The following is a 24,718-nucleotide window of genomic DNA, read 5'->3' on the forward strand; positions in this document are numbered from 1 at the left end:
TTTTATCTAATCGAATTTTTACTTTCCAGGATATACATTCTTACTGGTTCAAGGGGGTGACTTCAAATACAACAATTAATTAGTGGAGATGATATTTTAAGTTGGGAAATAACACACAAAAACGTACTTTCTCTAAATAGAAACATACTTTTTTTAAATGGAGTTAAGTTTCTTACCCCCAAAATATAGGGGGGTATCCGCAATCGGGGAAATAGTGTCCCCATAGTTTGGTCAGGAGAGCGATCCAAAGTTTGAACCCCTTAACGTAACTTTTACTTCTTGTATATTTCGTCATATCTCGAGAACTTTTTAAGCGAAATGAAAATTTTTGGCTAACAACTATAAAATTCGTTTATCCAAAGATTATTCCATGCAAAACATAATTTTCAGTAGATATTTATAACTTTTGATTATTTTATCTATCAATAATTATGCAATTACTTACAATGCAGAATTAATACTAATTACTTATCATCACGATTTAAAATATCATTTTAGACGACATAAAAAACTGAATGAAAATAAATACCTAACGTGTAACAACTTAATTAACACTTCTTAAATTATTACTTAAGACAACCTAACAAAATGAATCTAAACAAATACTATAGGGATAACAAATTATTTAACATTTTTTGAATTATTAATTAAAAACAAATTAACAAAATGAATTATTACAAATGATTATAGTGTTATCAATTTAGATCGAAAAATACGCGGAATTTTGGTGCCATTTAAGAGAAATTCCCTGCCATACCGTACGAACATGGAAAAGACTAAAAAAATTCACTTTCACTTACGCAATAAGTTAATAATTACACTAGCGTACTTATATTATAATAACTACTTCCACTACTCGCTCAAGCTCCTCAACCCCAGAAGGTTGAGTAACAATCTTGTATGGTTAGCTTTGCAAACCTTATTCGCTTCTCTTTCTATTAAATTAAAACTCTTTGAAATGTAGTTCTATGCATTTTCTATTACATATTAAAAAAACAACCGTTACGTTCGTGTCAGGATGGCCGAGCGGTCTAAGGCGCCAGACTCAAGGAGTGTTCCTTGCTCTGTTATCAGAGTGTTGAGTGTTCTGGTCCACGAAAGTGGGCGTGGCTTCGAATCCCACTTCTGACTGGCACATTTTTCACACATATTCGCATTTCAAACATAGAAGGTTTAAAAATTTTAATCTATCACTGAGGGTGTTCGGTTCAAAATGAGTTTTACTTTTATAATTCATAATAAAAATATTAAATGAAAAATTTTTGGTTAATGATATTTTGCACGTTGTTTAACTAAGGAAAATTTGAATCGCTAAGAAACCGTGAATAATCTCAAAAGATCAATGCATTTTCTATTCAATATTAAAAAAATATCAGTTACGTTCGTATCAGGATGGCCGAGCGGTCTAAGGCGCCAGACTCAAGGAGTGTTCCTTGCTCTGTTATCAGTGTTGAGTGTTCTGGTCCACGAATGTGGGCGTGGGTTCGAATCCCACTTCTGACTGGCACATTTTTTACACATATTCGCATTTCTCACATAGGAGGTTTAAAAATTTCAATCTATCATTGAGGGTGTTCGGTTCAAAACGAGTTTTAATTTTATAATTCATAATAAAAATATTAAATGAAAAATGTTTGGATAATGCTATTTTGCACGTTGTTTAACTAAAGAAAATTTGAATCGCTAAGAAACCGTGAATAATCTCAAAAGATCAATGCATTTTCTATTCAATATTAAAAAAATATCAGTTACGTTCGTGTCAGGATGGCCGAGCGGTCTAAGGCGCCAGACTCAAGGAGTGTTCCTTGCTCTGTTATCAGAGTGTTGAGTGTTCTGGTCCACGAATGTGGGCGTGGGTTCGAATCCCACTTCTGACTGGCACATTTTTTACACATATTCGCATTTCTCACATAGGAGGTTTAAAAATTTCAATCAATCATTGAGGGTGTTCGGTTCAAAACGAGTTTTAATTTTATATTTCATAATAAAAATATTAAATGAAAAATGTTTGAATAATGATATTTTGCACGTTGTTTAACTAAGGAAAATTTGAATCGCTAAGAAACCGTGAATAATCTCAAAAGATCAATGCATTTTCTATTCAATATTAAAAAAATATCAGTTACGTTCGTATCAGGATGGCCGAGCGGTCTAAGGCGCCAGACTCAAGGAGTGTTCCTTGCTCTGTTATCAGAGTGTTGAGTGTTCTGGTCCACGAATGTGGGCGTGGGTTCGAATCCCTCTTCTGACTGGCACATTTTTTACACATATTCGCATTTCTCACATAGGAGGTTTAAAAATTTCAATCTATCATTGAGGGTGTTCGGTTAGAAACGAGTTTTAATTTTATAATTCATAATAAAAATATTAAATGAAAAATGTTTGGATAATGATATTTTGCACGTTGTTTAACTAAAGAAAATTTGAATCGCTAAGAAGCCGTGAATAATCTCAAAAGATCAATGCATTTTCTATTCAATATTAAAAAAATATCAGTTACGTTCGTGTCAGGATGGCCGAGCGGTCTAAGGCGCCAGACTCAAGGAGTGTTCCTTGCTCTGTTTTGAGAGTGTTGAGTGTTCTGGTCCACGAATGTGGGCGTGGGTTCGAATCCCACTTCTGACTGGCACATTTTTTACACATATTCGCATTTCTCACATAGGAGGTTTAAAAATTTCAATCAATCATTGAGGGTGTTCGGTTCAAAACGAGTTTTAATTTTATATTTCATAATAAAAATATTAAATGAAAAATGTTTGAATAATGATATTTTGCACGTTGTTTAACTAAGGAAAATTTGAATCGCTAAGAAAGCGTGAATAATCTCAAAAGATCAATGCATTTTCTATTCAATATTAAAAAAATATCAGTTACGTTCGTATCAGGATGGCCGAGCGGTCTAAGGCGCCAGACTCAAGGAGTGTTCCTTGCTCTGTTATCAGAGTGTTGAGTGTTCTGGTCCACGAATGTGGGCGTGGGTTCGAATCCCACTTCTGACTGGCACATTTTTTACACATATTCGCATTTCTCACATAGGAGGTTTAAAAATTTCAATCTATCATTGAGGGTGTTCGGTTCAAAACGAGTTTTAATTTTATAATTCATAATAAAAATATTAAATGAAAAATGTTTGGATAATGCTATTTTGCACGTTGTTTAACTAAAGAAAATTTGAATCGCTAAGAAACCGTGAATAATCTCAAAAGATCAATGCATTTTCTATTCAATATTAAAAAAATATCAGTTACGTTCGTGTCAGGATGGCCGAGCGGTCTAAGGCGCCAGACTCAAGGAGTGTTCCTTGCTCTGTTATCAGAGTGTTGAGTGTTCTGGTCCACGAATGTGGGCGTGCGTTCGAATCCCACTTCTGACTGGCACATTTTTTACACATATTCACATTTCTCACATAGGAGGTTTAAAAATTTCAATCAATCATTGAGGGTGTTCGGTTCAAAACGAGTTTTAATTTTATATTTCATAATAAAAATATTAAATGAAAAATGTTTGAATAATGATATTTTGCACGTTGTTTAACTAAGGAAAATTTGAATCGCTAAGAAACCGTGAATAATCTCAAAAGATCAATGCATTTTCTATTCAATATTAAAAAAATATCAGTTACGTTCGTATCAGGATGGCCGAGCGGTCTAAGGCGCCAGACTCAAGGAGTGTTCCTTGCTCTGTTATCAGAGTGTTGAGTGTTCTGGTCCACGAATGTGGGCGTGGGTTCGAATCCCTCTTCTGACTGGCACATTTTTTACACATATTCGCATTTCTCACATAGGAGGTTTAAAAATTTCAATCTATCATTGAGGGTGTTCGGTTCAAAACGAGTTTTAATTTTATAATTCATAATAAAAATATTAAATGAAAAATGTTTGGATAATGATATTTTGCACGTTGTTTAACTAAAGAAAATTTGAATCGCTAAGAAGCCGTGAATAATCTCAAAAGATCAATGCATTTTCTATTCAATATTAAAAAAATATCAGTTACGTTCGTGTCAGGATGGCCGAGCGGTCTAAGGCGCCAGACTCAAGGAGTGTTCCTTGCTCTGTTTTGAGAGTGTTGAGTGTTCTGGTCCACGAATGTGGGCGTGGGGTCGAATCCCACTTCTGACTGGCACATTTTTTACACATATTCGCATTTCTCACATAGGAGGTTTAAAAATTTCAATCAATCATTGAGGGTGTTCGGTTCAAAACGAGTTTTAATTTTATAATTCATAATAAAAATATTAAATGAAAAATGTTTGGATAATGCTATTTTGCACGTTGTTTAACTAAAGAAAATTTGAATCGCTAAGAAACCGTGAATAATCTCAAAAGATCAATGCATTTTCTATTCAATATTAAAAAAATATCAGTTACGTTCGAGTCAGGATGGCCGAGCGGTCTAAGGCGCCAGACTCAAGGAGTGTTCCTTGCTCTGTTATCAGAGTGTTGAGTGTTCTGGTCCACGAATGTGGGCGTTGGTTCGAATCCCACTTCTGACTGGCACATTTTTTACACATATTCGCATTTCTCACATAGGAGGTTTAAAAATTTCAATCAATCATTGAGGGTGTTCGGTTCAAAACGAGTTTTAATTTTATATTTCATAATAAAAATATTAAATGAAAAATGTTTGAATAATGATATTTTGCACGTTGTTTAACTAAGGAAAATTTGAATCGCTAAGAAACCGTGAATAATCTCAAAAGATCAATGCATTTTCTATTCAATATTAAAAAAATATCAGTTACGTTCGTGTCAGGATGGCCGAGCGGTCTAAGGCGCCAGACTCAAGGAGTGTTCCTTGCTCTGCTATCAGAGTGTTGAGTGTTCTGGTCCACGAATGTGGGCGTGGGTTTGAATCCCACTTCTGACTGGCACATTTTTTACACATATTCGCATTTCTCACATAGGAGGTTTAAAAATTTCAATCTATCATTGAGGGTGTTCGGTCCAAAACGAGTTTTAATTTTATAATTCATAATAAAAATATTAAATGAAAAATGTTTGGATAATGATATTTTGCACGTTGTTTAACTAAAGAAAATTTGAATCGCTAAGAAACCGTGAATAATCTCAAAAGATCAATGCATTTTCTATTCAATATTAAAAAAATATCAGTTACGTTCGTGTCAGGATGGCCGAGCGGTCTAAGGCGACAGACTCAAGGAGTGTTCCTTGCTCTGTTATCAGAGTGTTGAGTGTTCTGGTCCACGAATTTGGGCGTGGGTTCGAATCCCACTTCTGACTGGCACATTTTTTACACATATTCGCATTTCTCACATAGGAGGTTTAAAAATTTCAATCAATCATTGAGGGTGTTCGGTTCAAAACGAGTTTTAATTTTATAATTCATAATAAAAATATTAAATGAAAAATGTTTGAATAATGATATTTTGCACGTTGTTTAACTAAAGAAAATTTGAATCGCTAAGAAACCGTGAATAATCTCAAAAGATCAATGCATTTTCTATTCAATATTAAAAAAATATCAGTTACGTTCGTGTCAGGATGGCCGAGCGGTCTAAGGCGCCAGACTCAAGGAGTGTTCCTTGCTCTGTTATCAGAGTGTTGAGTGTTCTGGTCCACGAATGTGGTCGTGGGTTCGAATCCCACTTCTGACTGGCACATTTTTTACACATATTCGCATTTCTCACATAGGAGGTTTAAAAATTTCAATCTATCATTGAGGGTGTTCGGTTCAAAACGAGTTTTAATTTTATAATTCATAATAAAAATATTAAATGAAAAATGTTTGGATAATGATATTTTGCACGTTGTTTAACTAAAGAAAATTTTAATCGCTAAGAAACCGTGAATAATCTCAAAAGATCAATGCATTTTCTATTCAATATTAAAAAAATATCAGTTACGTTCGTGTCAGGATGGCCGAGCGGTCAAAGGCGCCAGACTCAAGGAGTGTTCCTTGCTCTGTTATCAGAGTGTTGAGTGTTCTGGTCCACGAATGTGGGCGTGGGTTCGAATCCCACTTCTGACTGGCACATTTTTTACACATATTCGCATTTCTCACATAGGAGGTTTAAAAATTTCAATCTATCATTGAGGGTGTTCGGTTCAAAACGAGTTTTAATTTTATAATTCATAATAAAAATATTAAATGAAAAATGTTTGGATAATGCTATTTTGCACGTTGTTTAACTAAAGAAAATTTGAATCGCTAAGAAACCGTGAATAATCTCAAAAGATCAATGCATTTTCTATTCAATATTAAAAAAATATCAGTTACGTTCGTGTCAGGATGGCTGAGCGGTCTAAGGCGCCAGACTCAAGGAATGTTCCTTGCTCTGTTATCAGAGTGTTGAGTGTTCTGCTCCACGAATGTGGGCGTGGGTTCGAATCCCACTTCTGACTGGCACGAATCCCACTTCTGACCTTGAGGAGCCAGACTCAAGGAGTGTTCCTTGCTCTGTTATCAGAGTGTTGAGTGTTCTGGTCCACGAATGTGGGCGTGGGTTCGAATCCCACTTCTGACTGGCACATTTTTTACACATATTCGCATTTCTCACATAGGAGGTTTAAAAATTTCAATCAATCATTGAGGGTGTTCGGTTCAAAACGAGTTTTAATTTTATATTTCATAATAAAAATATTAAATGAAAAATGTTTGAATAATGATATTTTGCACGTTGTTTAACTAAGGAAAATTTGAATCGCAAAGAAACCGTGAATAATCTCAAAAGATCAATGCATTTTCTATTCAATATTAAAAAAATATCAGTTACGTTCGTGTCAGGATGGCCGAGCGGTCTAAGGCGCCAGACTCAAGGAGTGTTCCTTGCTCTGCTATCAGAGTGTTGAGTGTTCTGGTCCACGAATGTGGGCGTGGGTTTGAATCCCACTTCTGACTGGCACATTGTTTACACATATTCGCATTTCTCACATAGGAGGTTTAAAAATTTCAATCTATCATTGAGGGTGTTCGGTCCAAAACGAGTTTTAATTTTATAATTCATAATAAAAATATTAAATGAAAAATGTTTGGATAATGATATTTTGCACGTTGTTTAACTAAAGAAAATTTGAATCGCTAAGAAACCGTGAATAATCTCAAAAGATCAATGCATTTTCTATTCAATATTAAAAAAATATCAGTTACGTTCGTGTCAGGATGGCCGAGCGGTCTAAGGCGACAGACTCAAGGAGTGTTCCTTGCTCTGTTATCAGAGTGTTGAGTGTTCTGGTCCACGAATTTGGGCGTGGGTTCGAATCCCACTTCTGACTGGCACATTTTTTACACATATTCGCATTTCTCACATAGGAGGTTTAAAAATTTCAATCAATCATTGAGGGTGTTCGGTTCAAAACGAGTTTTAATTTTATAATTCATAATAAAAATATTAAATGAAAAATGTTTGAATAATGATATTTTGCACGTTGTTTAACTAAAGAAAATTTGAATCGCTAAGAAACCGTGAATAATCTCAAAAGATCAATGCATTTTCTATTCAATATTAAAAAAATATCAGTTACGTTCGTGTCAGGATGGCCGAGCGGTCTAAGGCGCCAGACTCAAGGAGTGTTCCTTGCTCTGTTATCAGAGTGTTGAGTGTTCTGGTCCACGAATTTGGGCGTGGGTTCGAATCCCACTTCTGACTGGCACATTTTTTACACATATTCGCATTTCTCTCATAGGAGGTTTAAAAATTTCAATCTATCATTGAGGGTGTTCGGTTCAAAACGAGTTTTAATTTTATAATTCATAATAAAAATATTAAATGAAAAATGTTTGGATAATGCTATTTTGCACGTTGTTTAACTAAAGAAAATTTGAATCGCTAAGAAACCGTGAATAATCTCAAAACATCAATGCATTTTCTATTCAATATTAAAAAAATATCAGTTACGTTCGTGTCAGGATGGCCGAGCGGTCTAAGGCGCCAGACTCAAGGAGTGTTCCTTGCTCTGTTATCAGAGTGTTGAGTGTTCTGGTCCACGAATGTGGGCGTGGGTTCGAATCCCACTTCTGACTGGCACATTTTTTACACATATTCGCATTTCTCACATAGGAGGTTTAAAAATTTCAATCTATCATTGAGGGTGTTCGGTCCAAAACGAGTTTTAATTTTATAATTCATAATAAAAATATTAAATGAAAAATGTTTGGATAATGATATTTTGCACGTTGTTTAACTAAAGAAAATTTGAATCGCTAAGAAACCGTGAATAATCTCAAAAGATCAATGCATTTTCTATTCAATATTAAAAAAATATCAGTTACGTTCGTGTCAGGATGGCCGAGCGGTCTAAGGCGACAGACTCAAGGAGTGTTCCTTGCTCTGTTATCAGAGTGTTGAGTGTTCTGGTCCACGAATTTGGGCGTGGGTTCGAATCCCACTTCTGACTGGCACATTTTTTACACATATTCGCATTTCTCACATAGGAGGTTTAAAAATTTCAATCAATCATTGAGGGTGTTCGGTTCAAAACGAGTTTTAATTTTATAATTCATAATAAAAATATTAAATGAAAAATGTTTGAATAATGATATTTTGCACGTTGTTTAACTAAAGAAAATTTGAATCGCTAAGAAACCGTGAATAATCTCAAAAGATCAATGCATTTTCTATTCAATATTAAAAAAATATCAGTTACGTTCGTGTCAGGATGGCCGAGCGGTCTAAGGCGCCAGACTCAAGGAGTGTTCCTTGCTCTGTTATCAGAGTGTTGAGTGTTCTGGTCCACGAATGTGGGCGTGGGTTCGAATCCCACTTCTGACTGGCACATTTTTTACACATATTCGCATTTCTCACATAGGAGGTTTAAAAATTTCAATCTATCATTGAGGGTGTTCGGTTCAAAACGAGTTTTAATTTTATAATTCATAATAAAAATATTAAATGAAAAATGTTTGGATAATGATATTTTGCACGTTGTTTAACTAAAGAAAATTTGAATCGCTAAGAAACCGTGAATAATCTCAAAAGATCAATGCATTTTCTATTCAATATTAAAAAAATATCAGTTACGTTCGTGAAAGGATGGCCGAGCGGTCTAAGGCGCCAGACTCAAGGAGTGTTCCTTGCTCTGTTATCAGAGTGTTGAGTGTTCTGGTCCACGAATGTGGGCGTGGGTCCGAATCCCACTTCTGACTGGCACATTTTTTACACATATTCGCATTTCTCACATAGGAGGTTTAAAAATTTCAATCAATCATTGAGGGTGTTCGGTTCAAAACGAGTTTTAATTTTATATTTCATAATAAAAATATTAAATGAAAAATGTTTGAATAATGATATTTTGCACGTTGTTTAACTAAGGAAAATTTGAATCGCTAAGAAACCGTGAATAATCTCAAAAGATCAATGCATTTTCTATTCAATATTAAAAAAATATCAGTTACGTTCGTATCAGGATGGCCGAGCGGTCTAAGGCGCCAGACTCAAGGAGTGTTCCTTGCTCTGTTATCAGAGTGTTGAGTGTTCTGGTCCACGAATGTGGGCGTGGGTTCGAATCCTACTTCTGACTGGCACATTTTTTACACATATTCGCATTTCTCACATAGGAGGTTTAAAAATTTCAATCTATCATTGAGGGTGTTCGGTTCAAAACGAGTTTTAATTTTATAATTCATAATAAAAATATTAAATGAAAAATGTTTGGATAATGCTATTTTGCACGTTGTTTAACTAAAGAAAATTTGAATCGCAAAGAAACCGTGAATAATCTCAAAAGATCAATGCATTTTCTATTCAATATTAAAAAAATATCAGTTACGTTCGTGTCAGGATGGCCGAGCGGTCTAAGGCGCCAGACTCAAGGAGTGTTCCTTGCTCTGTTATCAGAGTGTTGAGTGTTCTGGTCCACGAATGTGGGCGTGGGTTCGAATCCCACTTCTGACTGGCACATTTTTTACACATATTCGCATTTCTCACATAGGAGGTTTAAAAATTTCAATCTATCATTGAGGGAGTTCGGTTCAAAACGAGTTTTACTTTTATAATTCATTATAAAAATATTAAATGAAAAATGTTTGGATAATGATATTTTGAACGTTGTTTAACTAAAGTAAATTTGAATCGCTAAGAAACCGTGAATAATCTCAAAAGATCAATGCATTTTCTATTCAATATTAAAAAAATATCAGCTACGTTCGTGTCAGGATGGCCGAGCGGTCTAAGGCGCCAGACTCAAGGAGTGTTCCTTGCTCTGTTATCAGAGTGTTGAGTGTTCTGGTCCACGAAAGTGGGCGTGGGTTCGAATCCCACTTCTGACTGGCACATTTTTCACACATATTCGCATTTCAAACATAGAAGGTTTAAAAATTTTAATCTATCACTGAGGGTGATCGGTTCAAAATGAGTTTTACTTTTATAATTCATAATAAAAATATTAAATGAAAAATGTTTGGATAATGATATTTTGCACGTTGTTTAACTAAAGAAAATTTGAATCGCTAAGAAGCCGTGAATAATCTCAAAAGATCAATGCAGTTTCTATTCAATATTAAAAAAATATCAGTTACGTTCGTGTCAGGATGGCCGAGCGGTCTAAGGCGCCAGACTCAAGGAGTGCTCCTTGCTCTGTTATCAGAGTGTTGAGTGTTCTGGTCCACGAATGTGGGCGTGGGTTCGAATCCCACTTCTGACTGGCGCATTTTTTACACATATTCGCATTTCTAACATAGAAGGTTTAAAAATTTCAATCTATCATTGAGGGTGTTCGGTTCAAAACGAGTTTTACTTTTATAATTCATAATAAAAATATTAAATAAAAATGTTTGGATAATGATATTTTGCACGTTGTTTAACTAAAGAAAATTTGAATCGCTAAGAAACCGTGAATAATCTCAAAAGATCAATGCATTTTCCATTCAATATTAAAAAAATATCAGTTACGTTTGTGTCAGGATGGCCGAGCGGTCTATGGCCCCAGACTCAAGGGTGTTCCTTGCTCTGTTATCAGAGTGTTGAGTGTTCTGGTCCACGAATGTGGGCGTGGGTTCGAATCCCACTTCTGACTGGCACATTTTTTACACATATTCGCATTTCTCACATAGGAGGTTTAAAAATTTCAATCTATCATTGAGGGTGTTCGGTTCAAAACGAGTTTTAATTTTATAATTCATAATAAAAATATTAAATGAAAAATGTTTGGATAATGATATTTTGCACGTTGTTTAACTAAAGAAAATTTGAATCGCTAAGAAACCGTGAATAATCTCAAAAGATCAATGCATTTTCTATTCAATATTAAAAAAATATCAGTTACGTTCGTGTCAGGATGGCCGAGCGGTCTAAGGCGACAGACTCAAGGAGTGTTCCTTGCTCTGTTATCAGAGTGTTGAGTGTTCTGGTCCACGAATTTGGGCGTGGGTTCGAATCCCACTTCTGACTGGCACATTTTTTACACATATTCGCATTTCTCACATAGGAGGTTTAAAAATTTCAATCAATCATTGAGGGTGTTCGGTTCAAAACGAGTTTTAATTTTATAATTCATAATAAAAATATTAAATGAAAAATGTTTGAATAATGATATTTTGCACGTTGTTTAACTAAAGAAAATTTGAATCGCTAAGAAACCGTGAATAATCTCAAAAGATCAATGCATTTTCTATTCAATATTAAAAAAATATCAGTTACGTTCGTGTCAGGATGGCCGAGCGGTCTAAGGCGCCAGACTCAAGGAGTGTTCCTTGCTCTGTTATCAGAGTGTTGAGTGTTCTGGTCCACGAATGTGGTCGTGGGTTCGATTCCCACTTCTGACTGGCACATTTTTTACACATATTCGCATTTCTCACATAGGAGGTTTAAAAATTTCAATCTATCATTGAGGGTGTTCGGTTCAAAACGAGTTTTAATTTTATAATTCATAATAAAAATATTAAATGAAAAATGTTTGGATAATGATATTTTGCACGTTGTTTAACTAAAGAAAATTTGAATCGCTAAGAAACCGTGAATAATCTCAAAAGATCAATGCATTTTCTATTCAATATTAAAAAAATATCAGTTACGTTCGTGTCAGGATGGCCGAGCGGTCAAAGGCGCCAGACTCAAGGAGTGTTCCTTGCTCTGTTATCAGAGTGTTGAGTGTTCTGGTCCACGAATGTGGGCGTGTGTTCGAATCCCACTTCTGACTGGCACATTTTTTACACATATTCGCATTTCTCACATAGGAGGTTTAAAAATTTCAATCTATCATTGAGGGTGTTCGGTTCAAAACGAGTTTTAATTTTATAATTCATAATAAAAATATTAAATGAAAAATGTTTGGATAATGCTATTTTGCACGTTGTTTAACTAAAGAAAATTTGAATCGCTAAGAAACCGTGAATAATCTCAAAAGATCAATGCATTTTCTATTCAATATTAAAAAAATATCAGTTACGTTCGTGTCAGGATGGCCGAGCGGTCTAAGGCGCCAGACTCAAGGAGTGTTCCTTGCTCTGTTATCAGAGTGTTGAGTGTTCTGGTCCACGAATGTGGGCGTGGGTTCGAATCCCACTTCTGACTGGCACATTTTTTACACATATTCGCATTTCTCACATAGGAGGTTTAAAAATTTCAATCTATCATTGAGGGTGTTCGGTTCAAAACGAGTTTTAAATTTATAATTCGTAATAAAAATATTAAATGAAAAATGTTTGGATAATGATATTTTGAACGTTGTTTAACTAAAGTAAATTTGAATCGCTAAGAAACCGTGAATAATCTCAAAAGATCAATGCATTTTCTATTCAATATTAAAAAAATATCAGTTACGTTCGTGTCAGGATGGCCGAGCGGTCTAAGGCGACAGACTCAAGGAGTGTTCCTAGCTCTGTTATCAGAGTGTTGAGTGTTCTGGTCCACGAATTTGGGCGTGGGTTCGAATCCCACTTCTGACTGGCACATTTTTTACACATATTCGCATTTCTCACATAGGAGGTTTAAAAATTTCAATCAATCATTGAGGGTGTTCGGTTCAAAACGAGTTTTAATTTTATAATTCATAATAAAAATATTAAATGAAAAATGTTTGAATAATGATATTTTGCACGTTGTTTAACTAAAGAAAATTTGAATCGCTAAGAAACCGTGAATAATCTCAAAAGATCAATGCATTTTCTATTCAATATTAAAAAAATATCAGTTACGTTCGTGTCAGGATGGCCGAGCGGTCTAAGGCGCCAGACTCAAGGAGTGTTCCTTGCTCTGTTATCAGAGTGTTGAGTGTTCTGGTCCACGAATGTGGTCGTGGGTTCGAATCCCACTTCTGACTGGCACATTTTTTACACATATTCGCATTTCTCACATAGGAGGTTTAAAAATTTCAATCTATCATTGAGGGTGTTCGGTTCAAAACGAGTTTTAATTTTATAATTCATAATAAAAATATTAAATGAAAAATGTTTGGATAATGATATTTTGCACGTTGTTTAACTAAAGAAAATTTGAATCGCTAAGAAACCGTGAATAATCTCAAAAGATCAATGCATTTTCTATTCAATATTAAAAAAATATCAGTTACGTTCGTGTCAGGATGGCCGAGCGGTCAAAGGCGCCAGACTCAAGGAGTGTTCCTTGCTCTGTTATCAGAGTGTTGAGTGTTCTGGTCCACGAATGTGGGCGTGGGTTCGAATCCCACTTCTGACTGGCACATTTTTTACACATATTCGCATTTCTCACATAGGAGGTTTAAAAATTTCAATCTATCATTGAGGGTGTTCGGTTCAAAACGAGTTTTAATTTTATAATTCATAATAAAAATATTAAATGAAAAATGTTTGGATAATGCTATTTTGCACGTTGTTTAACTAAAGAAAATTTGAATCGCTAAGAAACCGTGAATAATCTCAAAAGATCAATGCATTTTCTATTCAATATTAAAAAAATATCAGTTACGTTCGTGTCAGGATGGCCGAGCGGTCAAAGGCGCCAGACTCAAGGAGTGTTCCTTGCTCTGTTATCAGAGTGTTGAGTGTTCTGGTCCACGAATGTGGGCGTGGGTTCGAATCCCACTTCTGACTGGCACATTTTTTACACATATTCGCATTTCTCACATAGGAGGTTTAAAAATTTCAATCTATCATTGAGGGTGTTCGGTTCAAAACGAGTTTTAATTTTATAATTCATAATAAAAATATTAAATGAAAAATGTTTGGATAATGCTATTTTGCACGTTGTTTAACTAAAGAAAATTTGAATCGCTAAGAAACCGTGAATAATCTCAAAAGATCAATGCATTTTCTATTCAATATTAAAAAAATATCAGTTACGTTCGTGTCAGGATGGAAGAGCGGTCTAAGGCGCCAGACTCAAGGAATGTTCCTTGCTCTGTTATAAGAGTGTTGAGTGTTCTGCTCCACGAATGTGGGCGTGGGTTCGAATCCCACTTCTGACTGGCACGAATCCCACTTCTGACCTTGAGGCGCCAGACTCAAGGAGTGTTCCTTGCTCTGTTATCAGAGTGTTGAGTGTTCTGGTCCACGAATGTGGGCGTGGGTTCGAATCCCACTTCTGACTGGCACATTTTTTACACATATTCGCATTTCTCACATAGGAGGTTTAAAAATTTCAATCAATCATTGAGGGTGTTCGGTTCAAAACGAGTTTTAATTTTATATTTCATAATAAAAATATTAAATGAAAAATGTTTGATTAATGATATTTTGCACGTTGTTTAACTAAGGAAAATTTGAATCGCTAAGAAACCGTGAATAATCTCAAAAGATCAATGCATTTTCTATTCAATATTAAAAAAATATCAGTTACGTTCGTGTCAGGATGGCCGAGCGGTCTAAGGAGCCAGACTCAAGGAGTGTTCCTTGCTCTGCTATCAGAGTGTTGAGTGTTCTGGTCCACGAATGTGGGCGTGGGTTCGAATCCCACTTCTGACTGGCACATTTTTTACACATATTCGCATTTCTCACATAGGAGGTTTAAAAATTTCAATCTATCATTGAGGGTGTTCGGTCCAAAACGAGTTTTAATTTTATAATTCATAATAAAAATATTAAATGAAAAATGTTTGGATAATGATATTTTGCACGTTGTTTAACTAAAGAAAATTTGAATCGCTAAGAAACCGTGAATAATCTCAAAAGATCAATGCATTTTCTATTCAATATTAAAAAAATATCAGTTACGTTCGTGTCAGGATGGCCGAGCGGTCTAAGGCGACAGACTCAAGGAGTGTTCCTTGCTCTGTTATCAGAGTGTTGAGTGTTCTGGTCCACGAATTTGGGCGTGGGTTCGAATCCCACTTCTGACTGGCACATTTTTTACACATATTCGCATTTCTCACATAGGAGGTTTAAAAATTTCAATCAATCATTGAGGGTGTTCGGTTCAAAACGAGTTTTAATTTTATAATTCATAATAAAAATATTAAATGAAAAATGTTTGAATAATGATATTTTGCACGTTGTTTAACTAAAGAAAATTTGAATCGCTAAGAAACCGTGAATAATCTCAAAAGATCAATGCATTTTCTATTCAATATTAAAAAAATATCAGTTACGTTCGTGTCAGGATGGCCGAGCGGTCTAAGGCGCCAGACTCAAGGAGTGTTCCTTGCTCTGTTATCAGAGTGTTGAGTGTTCTGGTCCACGAATTTGGGCGTGGGTTCGAATCCCACTTCTGACTGGCACATTTTTTACACATATTCGCATTTCTCACATAGGAGGTTTAAAAATTTCAATCTATCGTTGAGGGTGTTCGGTTCAAAACGAGTTTTAATTTTATAATTCATAATAAAAATATTAAATGAAAAATGTTTGGATAATGCTATTTTGCACGTTGTTTAACTAAAGAAAATTTGAATCGCTAAGAAACCGTGAATAATCTCAAAAGATCAATGCATTTTCTATTCAATATTAAAAAAATATCAGTTACGTTCGTGTCAGGATGGCCGAGCGGTCTAAGGTGCCAGACTCAAGGAGTGTTCCTTGCTCTGTTATCAGAGTGGTGAGTGTTCTGGTCCACGAATGTGGGCGTGGGTTCGAATCCCACTTCTGACTGGCACATTTTTTACACATATTCGCATTTCTCACATAGGAGGTTTAAAAATTTCAATCTATCATTGAGGGTGTTCGGTCCAAAACGAGTTTTAATTTTATAATTCATAATAAAAATATTAAATGAAAAATGTTTGGATAATGATATTTTGCACGTTGTTTAACTAAAGAAAATTTGAATCGCTAAGAAACCGTGAATAATCTCAAAAGATCAATGCATTTTCTATTCAATATTTAAAAATATCAGTTACGTTCGTGTCAGGATGGCCGAGCGGTCTAAGGCGACAGACTCAAGGAGTGTTCCTTGCTCTGTTATCAGAGTGTTGAGTGTTCTGGTCCACGAATTTGGGCGTGGGTTCGAATCCCACTTCTGACTGGCACATTTTTTACACATATTCGCATTTCTCACATAGGAGGTTTAAAAATTTCAATCAATCATTGAGGGTGTTCGGTTCAAAACGAGTTTTAATTTTATAATTCATAATAAAAATATTAAATGAAAAATGTTTGAATAATGATATTTTGCACGTTGTTTAACTAAAGAAAATTTGAATCGCTAAGAAACCGTGAATAATCTCAAAAGATCAATGCATTTTCTATTCAATATTAAAAAAATATCAGTTACGTTCGTGTCAGGATGGCCGAGCGGTCTAAGGCGCCAGACTCAAGGAGTGTTCCTTGCTCTGTTATCAGAGTGTTGAGTGTTCTGGTCCACGAATGTGGGCGTGGGTTCGAATCCCACTTCTGACTGGCACATTTTTTACACATATTCGCATTTCTCACATAGGAGGTTTAAAAATTTCAATCAATCATTGAGGGTGTTCGGTTCAAAACGTGTTTTAATTTTATATTTCATAATAAAAATATTAAATGAAAAATGTTTGAATAATGATATTTTGCACGTTGTTTAACTAAGGAAAATTTGAATCGCTAAGAAACCGTGAATAATCTCAAAAGATCAATGCATTTTCTATTCAATATTAAAAAAATATCAGTTACGTTCGTATCAGGATGGCCGAGCGGTCTAAGGCGCCAGACTCAAGGAGTGTTCCTTGCTCTGTTATCAGAGTGTTGAGTGTTCTGGTCCACGAATGTGGGCGTGGGTTCGAATCCTACTTCTGACTGGCACATTTTTTACACATATTCGCATTTCTCACATAGGAGGTTTAAAAATTTCAATCTATCATTGAGGGTGTTCGGTTCAAAACGAGAGTTTTAATTTTATAATTCATAATAAAAATATTAAATGAAAAATGTTTGGATAATGCTATTTTGCACGTTGTTTAACTAAAGAAAATTTGAATCGCTAAGAAACCGTGAATAATCTCAAAAGATCAATGCATTTTCTATTCAATATTAAAAAAATATCAGTTACGTTCGTGTCAGGATGGCCGAGCGGTCTAAGACGCCAGACTCAAGGAGTGTTCCTTGCTCTGTTATCAGAGTGTTGAGTGTTCTGGTCCACGAATGTGGGCGTGGGTTCGAATCCCACTTCTGACTGGCACATTTTTTACACATATTCGCATTTCTCACATAGGAGGTTTAAAAATTTCAATCAATCATTGAGGGTGTTCGGTTCAAAACGAGTTTTAATTTTATATTTCATAATAAAAATATTAAATGAAAAATGTTTGAATAATGATATTTTGCACGTTGTTTAACTAAGGAAAATTTGAATTGCTAAGAAACCGTGAATAATCTCAAAAGATCAATGCATTTTCTATTCAATATTAAAAAAATATCAGTTACGTTCGTATCAGGATGGCCGAGCGGTCTAAGGCGCCAGACTCAAGGAGTGTTCCTTGCTCTGTTATCAGAGTGTTGAGTGTTCTGGTCCACGAATGTGGGCGTGGGGTCGAATCCCACTTCTGACTGGCACATTTTTTACACATATTCGCATTTCTCACATAGGAGGTTTAAAAATTTCAATCTATCATTGAGGGTGTTCGGTTCAAAACGAGTTTTAATTTTATAATTCGTAATAAAAATATTAAATGAAAAATGTTTGGAAAATGATATTTTGCACGTTGTTTAACTAAAGAAAATTTGAATCGCTAAGAAACCGTGAATAATCTCAAAAGATTAATGCATTTTCTATTCAATATTAAAAAAATATCAGTTACGTTCGTGTCAGGATGGCCGAGCGGTCTACGGCGCCAGACTCAAGGAGTGTTCCTTGCTCTGTTATCAGAGTGTTGAGTGTTCTGGTCCACGAATGTGGGCGTGGGTTCGAATCCCACTTCTGACTGGCACATTTTTTTACACATATTCGCATTTCTCACATAGGAGGTTTAAAAATTTCAATCTATCATTGAGGGTGTTCGGTTCAAAACGAGTTTTAATTTTTTAATTCATAATAAAAATATTAAATGAAAAATGTTTGAATAATGATATTTTGCACGTTGTTTAACTAAAGAAAATTTGAATCGCTAAGAAACCGTGAATAATCTCAAAAGATCAATGCATTTTCTATTCAATATTAAAAAAATATCAGTTACGTTCGTGTCAGGATGGCCGAGCGGTCTAAGGCGCCAGACTCAAGGAGTGTTCCTTGCTCTGTTATCAGAGTGTTGAGTGTTCTGGTCCACGAATTTGGGCGTGGGTTCGAATCCCACTTCTGACTGGCACATTTTTTACACATATTCGCATTTCTCACATAGGAGGTTTAAAAATTTCAATCTATCGTTGAGGGTGTTCGGTTCAAAACGAGTTTTAATTTTATAATTCATAATAAAAATATTAAATGAAAAATGTTTGGATAATGCTATTTTGCACGTTGTTTAACTAAAGAAAATTTGAATCGCTAAGAAACCGTGAATAATCTCAAAAGATCAATGCATTTTCTATTCAATATTAAAAAAATATCAGTTACGTTCGTGTCAGGATGGCCGAGCGGTCTAAGGCGCCAGACTCAAGGAGTGTTCCTTGCTCTGTTATCAGAGTGTTGAGTGTTCTGGTCCACGAATGTGGGCGTGGGTTCGAATCCCACTTCTGACTGGCACATTTTTTACACATATTCGCATTTCTCACATAGGAGGTTTAAAAATTTCAATCTATCGTTGAGGGTGTTCGGTTCAAAACGAGTTTTAATTTTATAATTCATAATAAAAATATTAAATGAAAAATGTTTGGATAATGATATTTTGCACGTTGTTTAACTAAAGAAAATTTGAATCGCTAAGAAACCGTGAATAATCTCAAAAGATCAATGCATTTTCTATTCAATATTAAAAAAATATCAGTTACGTTCGTGTCAGGATGGCCGAGCGGTCTAAGGCGCCAGACTCAAGGAGTGTTCCTTGCTCTGTTATCAGAGTGTTGAGTGTTCTGGTCCACGAATGTGGGCGTGGGTTCGAATCCCACTTCTGACTGGCACATTTTTTACACATATTCGCATTTCTCACATAGGAGGTTTAAAAATTTCAATCTATCGTTGAGGGTGTTCGGTTCAAAACGAGTTTTAATTTTATAATTCATAATAAAAATATTAAATGAAAAATGTTTGGATAATGCTATTTTGCACGTTGTTTAACTAAAGAAAATTTGAATCGCTAAGAAACCGTGAATAATCTCAAAAGATCAATGCATTTTCTATTCAATATTAAAAAAATATCAGTTACGTTCGTGTCAGGATGGCCGAGCGGTCTAAGGTGCCAGACTCAAGGAGTGTTCCTTGCTCTGTTATCAGAGTGTTGAGTGTTCTGGTCCACGAATGTGGGCGTGGGTTCGAATCCCACTTCTGACTGGCACATTTTTTACACATATTCGCATTTCTCACATAGGAGGTTTAAAAATTTCAATCTATCATTGAGGGTGTTCGGTCCAAAACGAGTTTTAATTTTATAATTCATAATAAAAATATTAAATGAAAAATGTTTGGATAATGATATTTTGCACGTTGTTTAACTAAAGAAAATTTGAATCGCTAAGAAACCGTGAATAATCTCAAAAGATCAATGCATTTTCTATTCAATATTTAAAAATATCAGTTACGTTCGTGTCAGGATGGCCGAGCGGTCTAAGGCGACAGACTCAAGGAGTGTTCCTTGCTCTGTTATCAGAGTGTAGAGTGTTCTGGTCCACGAATTTGGGCGTGGGTTCGAATCCCACTTCTGACTGGCACATTTTTTACACATATTCGCATTTCTCACATAGGAGGTTTAAAAATTTCAATCAATCATTGAGGGTGTTCGGTTCAAAACGAGTTTTAATTTTATAATTCATAATAAAAATATTAAATGAAAAATGTTTGAATAATGATATTTTGCACGTTGTTTAACTAAAGAAAATTTGAATCGCTAAGAAACCGTGAATAATCTCAAAAGATCAATGCATTTTCTATTCAATATTAAAAAAATATCAGTTACGTTCGTGTCAGGATGGCCGAGCGGTCTAAGGCGCCAGACTCAAGGAGTGTTCCTTGCTCTGTTATCAGAGTGTTGAGTGTTCTGGTCCACGAATGTGGGCGTGGGTTCGAATCCCACTTCTGACTGGCACATTTTTTACACATATTCGCATTTCTCACATAGGAGGTTTAAAAATTTCAATCAATCATTGAGGGTGTTCGGTTCAAAACGAGTTTTAATTTTATATTTCATAATAAAAATATTAAATGAAAAATGTTTGAATAATGATATTTTGCACGTTGTTTAACTAAGGAAAATTTGAATCGCTAAGAAACCGTGAATAATCTCAAAAGATCAATGCATTTTCTATTCAATATTAAAAAAATATCAGTTACGTTCGTATCAGGATGGCCGAGCGGTCTAAGGCGCCAGACTCAAGGAGTGTTCCTTGCTCTGTTATCAGAGTGTTGAGTGTTCTGGTCCACGAATGTGGGCGTGGGTTCGAATCCTACTTCTGACTGGCACATTTTTTACACATATTCGCATTTCTCACATAGGAGGTTTAAAAATTTCAATCTATCATTGAGGGTGTTCGGTTCAAAACGAGAGTTTTAATTTTATAATTCATAATAAAAATATTAAATGAAAAATGTTTGGATAATGCTATTTTGCACGTTGTTTAACTAAAGAAAATTTGAATCGCTAAGAAACCGTGAATAATCTCAAAAGATTAATGCATTTTCTATTCAATATTAAAAAAATATCAGTTACGTTCGTGTCAGGATGGCCGAGCGGTCTAAGACGCCAGACTCAAGGAGTGTTCCTTGCTCTGTTATCAGAGTGTTGAGTGTTCTGGTCCACGAATGTGGGCGTGGGTTCGAATCCCACTTCTGACTGGCACATTTTTTACACATATTCGCATTTCTCACATAGGAGGTTTAAAAATTTCAATCAATCATTGAGGGTGTTCGGTTCAAAACGAGTTTTAATTTTATATTTCATAATAAAAATATTAAATGAAAAATGTTTGAATAATGATATTTTGCACGTTGTTTAACTAAGGAAAATTTGAATTGCTAAGAAACCGTGAATAATCTCAAAAGATCAATGCATTTTCTATTCAATATTAAAAAAATATCAGTTACGTTCGTATCAGGATGGCCGAGCGGTCTAAGGCGCCAGACTCAAGGAGTGTTCCTTGCTCTGTTATCAGAGTGTTGAGTGTTCTGGTCCACGAATGTGGGCGTGGGTTCGAATCCCACTTCTGACTGGCACATTTTTTACACATATTCGCATTTCTCACATAGGAGGTTTAAAAATTTCAATCTATCATTGAGGGTGTTCGGTTCAAAACGAGTTTTAATTTTATAATTCGTAATAAAAATATTAAATGAAAAATGTTTGGAAAATGATATTTTGCACGTTGTTTAACTAAAGAAAATTTGAATCGCTAAGAAACCGTGAATAATCTCAAAAGATTAATGCATTTTCTATTCAATATTAAAAAAATATCAGTTACGTTCGTGTCAGGATGGCCGAGCGGTCTACGGCGCCAGACTCAAGGAGTGTTCCTTGCTCTGTTATCAGAGTGTTGAGTGTTCTGGTCCACGAATGTGGGCGTGGGTTCGAATCCCACTTCTGACTGGCACATTTTTTTACACATATTCGCATTTCTCACATAGGAGGTTTAAAAATTTCAATCTATCATTGAGGGTGTTCGGTTCAAAACGAGTTTTAATTTTATAATTCATAATAAAAATATTAAATGAAAAATGTTTGGATAATGATATTTTGCACGTTGTTTAACTAAAGAAAATTTGAATCGCTAAGAAACCGTGAATAATCTCAAAAGATCAATGCATTTTCTATTCAATATTAAAAAAATATCAGTTACGTTCGTGTCAGGATGGCCGAGCGGTCTAAGGCGCCAGACTCAAGGAGTGTTCCTTGCTCTGTTATCAGAGTGTTGAGTGTTCTGGTCCACGAATGTGGGCGTGGGTTCGAATCCCACTTCTGACTGGCACATTTTTTACACATATTCGCATTTCTCACATAGGAGGTTTAAAAATTTCAATCAATCATTGAGGGTGTTCGGTTCAAAACGAGTTTTAATTTTTTAATTCATAATAAAAATATTAAATGAAAAATGTTTGAATAATGATATTTTGCACGTTGTTTAACTAAAGAAAATTTGAATCGCTAAGAAACCGTGAATAATCTCAAAAGATCAATGCATTTTCTATTCAATATTAAAAAAATATCAGTTACGTTCGTGTCAGGATGGCCGAGGGGTCTAAGGCGCCAGACTCAAGGAGTGTTCCTTGCTCTGTTATCAGAGTGTTGAGTGTTCTGGTCCACGAATGTGGGCGTGGGTTCGAATCCCACTTCTGACTGGCACATTTTTTACACATATTCGCATTTCTCACATAGGAGGTTTAAAAATTTCAATCTATCATTGAGGGTGTTCGGTTCAAAACGAGTTTTAATTTTATAATTCATAATAAAAATATTAAATGAAAAATGTTTGGATAATGATATTTTGCACGTTGTTTAACTAAAGAAAATTTGAATCGCTAAGAAACCGTGAATAATCTCAAAAGATCAATGCATTTTCTATTCAATATTAAAAAAATATCAGTTACGTTCGTGTCAGGATGGCCGAGCGGTCTAAGGCGCCAGACTCAAGGAGTGTTCCTTGCTCTGTTATCAGAGTGTTGAGTGTTCAGGTCCACGAATGTGGGCGTGGGTTCGAATCCCACTTCTGACTGGCACATTTTTTACACATATTCGCATTTCTCACATAGGAGGTTTAAAAATTTCAATCTATCATTGAGGGTGTTCGGTTCAAAACGAGTTTTAATTTTATAATTCATAATAAAAATATTAAATAAAAAATGTTTGGATAATGATATTTTGCACGTTGTTTAACTAAAGAAAATTTGAATCGCTAAGAAACCGTGAATAATCTAAAAAGATCAATGCATTTTCTATTCAATATTAAAAATATATCAGTTAAGTTCGTGTCAGGATGGCCGAGCGGTCTAAGGCGCCAGACTCAAGGAGTGTACCTTGCTCTGTTATCAGAGTGTTGAGTGTTCTGGTCCACGAATGTGTGCGTGCGTTCGAATCCCACTTCTGAATGGCACATTTTTTACACATATTCGCATTTCTCACATAGGAGGTTTAAAAATTTCAATCTATCATTGAGGGTGTTCGGTCCAAAACGAGTTTTAATTTTATAATTCATAATAAAAATATTAAATGAAAAATGTTTGGATAATGATATTTTGCACGTTGTTTAACTAAAGAAAATTTGAATCGCTAAGAAACCGTGAATAATCTCAAAAGATCAATGCATTTTCTATTCAATATTAAAAAAATATCAGTTACGTTCGTGTCAGGATGGCCGAGCGGTCTAAGGCGCCAGACTCAAGGAGTGTTCCTTGCTCTGTTATCAGAGTGTTGAGTGTTCTGGTCCACGAATGTGGGCGTGGGTTCGAATCCCACTTCTGACTGGCACATTTTTTACACATATTCGCATTTCTCACATAGGAGGTTTAAAAATTTCAATCTATCATTGAGGGTGTTCGGTTCAAAACGAGTTTTAATTTTATAATTCATAATAAAAATATTAAATGAAAAATGTTTGGATAATGATATTTTGCACGTTGTTTAACTAAAGAAAATTTGAATCGCTAAGAAACCGTGAATAATCTCAAAAGATCAATGCATTTTCTATTCAATATTAAAAAAATATCAGTTACGTTCGTATCAGGATGGCCGAGCGGTCTAAGGCGCCAGACTCAAGGAGTGTTCCTTGCTCTGTTATCAGAGTGTTGAGTGTTCAGGTCCACGAATGTGGGCGTGGGTTCGAATCCCACTTCTGACTGGCACATTTTTTACACATATTCGCATTTCTCACATAGGAGGTTTAAAAATTTCAATCTATCATTGAGGGTGTTCGGTTCAAAACGAGTTTTAATTTTATAATTCATAATAAAAATATTAAATGAAAAATGTTTGGATAATGATATTTTGCACGTTGTTTAACTAAAGAAAATTTGAATCGCTAAGAAACCGTGAATAATCTAAAAAGATCAATGCATTTTCTATTCAATATTAAAAAAATATCAGTTAAGTTCGTGTCAGGATGGCCGAGCGGTCTAAGGCGCCAGACTCAAGGAGTGTACCTTGCTCTGTTATCAGAGTGTTGAGTGTTCTGGTCCACGAATGTGTGCGTGGGTTCGAATCCCACTTCTGACTGGCACATTTTTTACACATATTCGCATTTCTCACATAGGAGGTTTAAAAATTTCAATCTATCATTGAGGGTGTTCGGTCCAAAACGAGTTTTAATTTTATAATTCGTAATAAAAATATTAAATGAAAAATGTTTGGAAAATGATATTTTGCACGTT

General features: G+C 35.1%; 20 non-coding genes across 20 annotated transcripts; all 20 read left to right on the plus strand.

Moving 5' to 3' along the window:
• The first annotated feature begins 1,758 nt into the window (after positions 1 to 1,758).
• TRNAL-CAA (transfer RNA leucine (anticodon CAA)) lies at positions 1,759 to 1,877 on the plus strand. The gene is made up of 2 exons: positions 1,759 to 1,796; positions 1,832 to 1,877. It is a non-coding gene; the product is annotated as a tRNA-Leu (tRNA).
• Positions 1,878 to 2,506: 629 nt separating this feature from the next.
• TRNAL-CAA (transfer RNA leucine (anticodon CAA)) lies at positions 2,507 to 2,625 on the plus strand. Its single transcript has 2 exons — positions 2,507 to 2,544; positions 2,580 to 2,625. It is a non-coding gene; the product is annotated as a tRNA-Leu (tRNA).
• Positions 2,626 to 5,498: 2,873 nt separating this feature from the next.
• Positions 5,499 to 5,617, plus strand: TRNAL-CAA (transfer RNA leucine (anticodon CAA)). The gene is made up of 2 exons: positions 5,499 to 5,536; positions 5,572 to 5,617. It is a non-coding gene; the product is annotated as a tRNA-Leu (tRNA).
• Positions 5,618 to 5,872: 255 nt separating this feature from the next.
• Positions 5,873 to 5,991, plus strand: TRNAL-CAA (transfer RNA leucine (anticodon CAA)). Its single transcript has 2 exons — positions 5,873 to 5,910; positions 5,946 to 5,991. It is a non-coding gene; the product is annotated as a tRNA-Leu (tRNA).
• Positions 5,992 to 7,864: 1,873 nt separating this feature from the next.
• Positions 7,865 to 7,983, plus strand: TRNAL-CAA (transfer RNA leucine (anticodon CAA)). The gene is made up of 2 exons: positions 7,865 to 7,902; positions 7,938 to 7,983. It is a non-coding gene; the product is annotated as a tRNA-Leu (tRNA).
• Positions 7,984 to 8,612: 629 nt separating this feature from the next.
• Positions 8,613 to 8,731, plus strand: TRNAL-CAA (transfer RNA leucine (anticodon CAA)). The gene is made up of 2 exons: positions 8,613 to 8,650; positions 8,686 to 8,731. It is a non-coding gene; the product is annotated as a tRNA-Leu (tRNA).
• A 1,003-nt stretch (positions 8,732 to 9,734) lies between these two features.
• On the plus strand, positions 9,735 to 9,853 carry TRNAL-CAA (transfer RNA leucine (anticodon CAA)). Its single transcript has 2 exons — positions 9,735 to 9,772; positions 9,808 to 9,853. It is a non-coding gene; the product is annotated as a tRNA-Leu (tRNA).
• A 255-nt stretch (positions 9,854 to 10,108) lies between these two features.
• On the plus strand, positions 10,109 to 10,227 carry TRNAL-CAA (transfer RNA leucine (anticodon CAA)). The gene is made up of 2 exons: positions 10,109 to 10,146; positions 10,182 to 10,227. It is a non-coding gene; the product is annotated as a tRNA-Leu (tRNA).
• A 255-nt stretch (positions 10,228 to 10,482) lies between these two features.
• On the plus strand, positions 10,483 to 10,601 carry TRNAL-CAA (transfer RNA leucine (anticodon CAA)). Its single transcript has 2 exons — positions 10,483 to 10,520; positions 10,556 to 10,601. It is a non-coding gene; the product is annotated as a tRNA-Leu (tRNA).
• Positions 10,602 to 12,350: 1,749 nt separating this feature from the next.
• Positions 12,351 to 12,469, plus strand: TRNAL-CAA (transfer RNA leucine (anticodon CAA)). Its single transcript has 2 exons — positions 12,351 to 12,388; positions 12,424 to 12,469. It is a non-coding gene; the product is annotated as a tRNA-Leu (tRNA).
• A 629-nt stretch (positions 12,470 to 13,098) lies between these two features.
• TRNAL-CAA (transfer RNA leucine (anticodon CAA)) lies at positions 13,099 to 13,217 on the plus strand. The gene is made up of 2 exons: positions 13,099 to 13,136; positions 13,172 to 13,217. It is a non-coding gene; the product is annotated as a tRNA-Leu (tRNA).
• Positions 13,218 to 13,472: 255 nt separating this feature from the next.
• On the plus strand, positions 13,473 to 13,591 carry TRNAL-CAA (transfer RNA leucine (anticodon CAA)). Its single transcript has 2 exons — positions 13,473 to 13,510; positions 13,546 to 13,591. It is a non-coding gene; the product is annotated as a tRNA-Leu (tRNA).
• Positions 13,592 to 13,846: 255 nt separating this feature from the next.
• TRNAL-CAA (transfer RNA leucine (anticodon CAA)) lies at positions 13,847 to 13,965 on the plus strand. The gene is made up of 2 exons: positions 13,847 to 13,884; positions 13,920 to 13,965. It is a non-coding gene; the product is annotated as a tRNA-Leu (tRNA).
• Positions 13,966 to 16,585: 2,620 nt separating this feature from the next.
• TRNAL-CAA (transfer RNA leucine (anticodon CAA)) lies at positions 16,586 to 16,704 on the plus strand. The gene is made up of 2 exons: positions 16,586 to 16,623; positions 16,659 to 16,704. It is a non-coding gene; the product is annotated as a tRNA-Leu (tRNA).
• Positions 16,705 to 18,832: 2,128 nt separating this feature from the next.
• On the plus strand, positions 18,833 to 18,951 carry TRNAL-CAA (transfer RNA leucine (anticodon CAA)). Its single transcript has 2 exons — positions 18,833 to 18,870; positions 18,906 to 18,951. It is a non-coding gene; the product is annotated as a tRNA-Leu (tRNA).
• A 255-nt stretch (positions 18,952 to 19,206) lies between these two features.
• Positions 19,207 to 19,325, plus strand: TRNAL-CAA (transfer RNA leucine (anticodon CAA)). The gene is made up of 2 exons: positions 19,207 to 19,244; positions 19,280 to 19,325. It is a non-coding gene; the product is annotated as a tRNA-Leu (tRNA).
• Positions 19,326 to 20,327: 1,002 nt separating this feature from the next.
• On the plus strand, positions 20,328 to 20,446 carry TRNAL-CAA (transfer RNA leucine (anticodon CAA)). The gene is made up of 2 exons: positions 20,328 to 20,365; positions 20,401 to 20,446. It is a non-coding gene; the product is annotated as a tRNA-Leu (tRNA).
• Positions 20,447 to 22,200: 1,754 nt separating this feature from the next.
• TRNAL-CAA (transfer RNA leucine (anticodon CAA)) lies at positions 22,201 to 22,319 on the plus strand. Its single transcript has 2 exons — positions 22,201 to 22,238; positions 22,274 to 22,319. It is a non-coding gene; the product is annotated as a tRNA-Leu (tRNA).
• A 255-nt stretch (positions 22,320 to 22,574) lies between these two features.
• On the plus strand, positions 22,575 to 22,693 carry TRNAL-CAA (transfer RNA leucine (anticodon CAA)). Its single transcript has 2 exons — positions 22,575 to 22,612; positions 22,648 to 22,693. It is a non-coding gene; the product is annotated as a tRNA-Leu (tRNA).
• A 1,003-nt stretch (positions 22,694 to 23,696) lies between these two features.
• Positions 23,697 to 23,815, plus strand: TRNAL-CAA (transfer RNA leucine (anticodon CAA)). The gene is made up of 2 exons: positions 23,697 to 23,734; positions 23,770 to 23,815. It is a non-coding gene; the product is annotated as a tRNA-Leu (tRNA).
• Positions 23,816 to 24,718: the final 903 nt, after the last annotated feature.

The sequence above is a fragment of the Parasteatoda tepidariorum genome, chromosome 9 (genome assembly GCF_982258835.1).
Source record: "Parasteatoda tepidariorum strain Cologne lab strain chromosome 9, Ptep-v5.0, whole genome shotgun sequence".
In the NCBI taxonomy this organism is placed as follows: domain Eukaryota; kingdom Metazoa; phylum Arthropoda; class Arachnida; order Araneae; family Theridiidae; genus Parasteatoda; species Parasteatoda tepidariorum.